The sequence below is a fragment of the Monodelphis domestica genome, chromosome 1 (genome assembly GCF_027887165.1).
Source record: "Monodelphis domestica isolate mMonDom1 chromosome 1, mMonDom1.pri, whole genome shotgun sequence".
Lineage (NCBI taxonomy): Eukaryota > Metazoa > Chordata > Mammalia > Didelphimorphia > Didelphidae > Monodelphis > Monodelphis domestica.
This window is the reverse complement of record NC_077227.1, coordinates 214249569-214253856: the sequence shown is the minus strand read 5'-3', so window position 1 is coordinate 214253856 and position 4288 is coordinate 214249569.

Genomic DNA, 4288 nt, shown 5'->3' with positions numbered 1-4288 from the left:
AGAAAGAGGTGAAAGAAGTGAATGAAATCTTAGAAAAATTAGAATTAATAGACATATGGAGAAAAATAAATAGGGATAAAAAGGAATACACCTTCTTCTCAGTACCACATGGCACATTCACAAACATTGACCATACATTAGGTCACAGAAACATAGCACACAAATGCAGAAAAGCAGAAATAATGAATGCAGCCTTCTCAGATCACAAGGCAATAAAAATAATGATTAGTAATGGTACATGGAAAACCAAATCAAAAACTAATTGGAAATTAAACAATATGATACTCCAAAATCATTTAGTTAGAGAAGAAATCATAGAAACAATTAATAATTTTATCGAGGAAACTGACAATGGCGAGACATCCTTTCAAACCTTTTGGGATGCAGCCAAAGCGGTAATCAGAGGTAAATTCATATCCCTGAGTGCATATATCAACAAACTAGGGAGAGCAGAGATCAATTGGAAATGCAAATAAAAAAACTCAAAAGCGATCAAATTAAAAACCCCCAGCAGAAAACCAAACTAGAAATCCTAAAAATTAAGGGAGAAATTAATAAAATCGAAAGTGATAGAACTATTGATTTAATAAACAAGACAAGAAGCTGGTACTTTGAAAAAACAAACAAAATAGACAAAGTACTGGTCAATCTAATTAAAAAAAGGAAGAAAGAAAAGCAAATTAATAGCATCAAAGATGAAAAGGGGGACAGCACCTCCAATGAAGAGGAAATTAAGACAATCATTAGAAATTACTTTGCCCAATTATATGGCAATAAATACACCAATTTAGGTGATATGGATGAATATATACAAAAATACAAACTGCCTAGACTAACAGAAAAGGAAATAGAATTATTAAATAATCCCATATCAGAAAAAGAAATCCAACAAGCTATCAAAGAATTTCCTAAGAAAAAATCCCCAGGGCCTGATGGATTCACCAGTGAATTCTATCAAACATTCAGAGAACAGTTAATCCCAATACTATACAAACTATTTGACATAATGAGCAAAGAGGGAGTTCTACCAAACTACTTTTATGACACAAACATGGTACTGATTCCAAAACCAGGCAGGTCAAAAACAGAGAAAGAAAACTATAGACCAATCTCCCTAATGAATATAGATGCAAAAATCTTAAATAGGATACTAGCAAAAAGACTCCAGCAAGTGATCAGAAGGGTCATCCACCATGATCAAGAAGGATTTATACCAGGGATGCAGGGCTGGTTCAATATTAGGAAAACCATCCACATAATTGGCCACATCAACAAACAAACCAACAAGCATCACATGATTATCTCAGTAGACACAGAAAAAGCCTTTGATAAAATACAACATCCATTCCTATTAAAAACACTAGAAAGCATAGGAATAGAAGGGTCGTTCCTAAAAATAATAAACAGTATATATCTAAAACCATCAGCTAATATCATCTGCAATGGGGATAAACTAGATGCATTCCCAATAAGATCAGGAGTGAAACAAGGATGCCCATTATCACCTCTACTATTTGACATTGTACTAGAAACACTAGCAGTAGCAATTAGAGATGAAAAAGAAATTGAAGGCATTAAAATAGGCAAGGAGGAGCCCAAGCTGTCACTCTTTGTGGATGATATGATGGTCTACTTAAAGAATCCTAGAGATTCAACCAAAAAGCTAATTGAAATAATCAACAACTTTAGCAAAGTTGCAGGATACAAAATAAACCCACATAAGTCATCAGCTTTTCTATATATCTCCAACACAGCTCAGCAGCAAAAACTAGAAAGAGAAATCCCATTCAAAATCACCTAAGACAAAATAAAATACCTAGGAATCTATCTCCCGAGACAAACACAGGAACTATATGAACACAACTACAAAACACTCTCCAAACAACTAAAACTAGACTTGAACAATTGGAAAAACATTAACTGCTCATGGATAGGACGAGCCAATATAATAAAAATGACCATCCTACCCAAACTTATTTATCTATTTAGTGACATACCCATTGAACTCCCAAAATATTTCTTTACTGATTTAGAAAAAACCATAACAAAATTCATTTGGAATAACAAAAAATCAAGGATATCCAGGGAAATAATGAGAAAAAAAAAACACATATGATGGGGGCTTTGCAGTCCTAAACCTTAAACTATATTACAAAGCAGCAGTCATCAAAACAATTTGGTACTGGCTAAGAGACAGAAAGGAGGATCAGTAGAATAGACTGGAGGCAAGCAACCTCAGCAAGATAGTATACGATAAACCCAAAGATCCCAGCTTTTGGGACAAAAATCCACTATTCGATAAAAACTGCTGGGAAAATTGGAAGACAGTATGGGAGAGATTAGGAATAGATCAATGCCTCACACCCTACACCAAGATAAATTCAAAATGGGTGAGTGACTTAAACATAAAGAAGGAAACCATAAATAAATTGGGTAAACACAGAATAGTATACATGTCAGACCTTTGGGAGGGGAAAGACTTTAAAACCAAGCAAGACATAGAAAAAATCACAAAATGTAAAATAAATAATTTTGACTACATCAAATTAAAAAGTTTTTGTACAAACAAAACCAATGTAACTAAAATCAGAAGGGAAACAACAAATTGGGAAAAAATCTTCATAGAAACCTCTGACAAAGGTTTAATTACTCAAATTTATAAAGAGCTAAATCAATTGTACAAAAAATCAAGCCATTCTCCAATTGATAAATGGGCACGGGACATGGATAGGCAGTTCTCAGATAAAGAAATCAAAACTATTAATAAGCACATGAAGAAGTGTTCTAAATCTCTTATAATCAGAGAGATGCAAATCAAAACAACTCTGAGGTATCACCTCACACCAAGCAGATGGGCTAGCATGATAGCAAAGGAAAGTAATGAATGCTGGAGGGGATGTGGCAAAGTAGGGACACTAATTCATTGCTGGTGGAGTTGTGAACTGATCCAACCATTCTGGAGGGCAATTTGGAACTATGCCCAAAGGGCGATAAAAGAATGTCTACCCTTTGATCCAGCCATAGCACTGCTGGGTCTGTACCCCAAAGAGACAATGGACAAAAAGACTTGTACAAAAATATTCATAAGCTGCGCTCTTTGTGGTGACCAAAAACTGGAAAGCGAGGGGATGCCCATCAATTGGGGAATGGCTGAGCAAATTGTGGTATATGTTGGTGATGGAATACTATTGTGCTAAAAGGAATAATAAAGTGGAGGAATTCCATGGAGAATGGGACAACCTCCAGGAAGTGATGCAGAGTGAGAGGAGCAGAACCAGGAGAACATTGTACACAGAGACTAATACACTGTGGTATAATCGAATGTAATGGACTTCTCCATTTGTGGTGGTGTAATGTCCCTGAACAATCTGCAGGGATCTAGGAGAAAAAACACTATTCATAAGCAGAGGACAAACTGTGGGAGTGGAAACACCGAGGAAAAGCAACTGCCTGAATACAGCGGTTGAGGGGACATGACAGAGGAGAGACTCTAAAGGAAACTCTAACGCAAATATTGACAACATAGAAATGGATTCGAATCAAGAACATATGTGACACCCAGTGGAATCACAAGTCGGCTATGGGGGGTAGGGGGGAGGAAAAGAAAATGATCTTTGTCTTTAATGAATAATGCTTGGAACTGATCAAATAAAATATTATTTTTAAAAAAGAAAATAAAGAAAATAAAAAAATATTATTTGCTATAATGGGTGCCTTTGTAAAAGAGAAAAGGAAGAGATCCTTGAGGAAAACTTTTCTAATATAAAAAAAACACCAACAATTTTTAAAGCAAAAACAAAAGATTTTTTTAAAATAGAAGGAAATATAAGGTATATACTATCAAGCTCACACAACTAAGAAGTTTCTAAGCCAACAATGCAACACTGGTCTCCTGAGTCCCACTCTGGTATCGATTCTCCTATCTGCCCTCTCCCAGAATCTTAATTCGCATTTATGTAGTACTTTAAGGTTCACTGAACACTTTCTTCCTCATGGCTCATCTTGCCCTCCAAGGGATCTGTGTACAGCCAAATATGAAGAGCTGTTGCCAAGCCATAGCAACAGGAAGAACTGGAAGTAAGTATAAACATATTTTCTCTGTTTCTCAGGTGTCATCTGTGATTTGTTCTGCTTCTTTCCTGGCAGAGTCCCTTGATTGGATCATCCCCTTGTGGTCTGTCTGTAGGCAGCAGGTGCCAACTGTTGCTTCGACCCAGGCTGGTCCCTCTGCCAAAGCTGCCAGTTCCTATAGTCCATTTATCTACATTGGCATGGACTCGAACTCCCG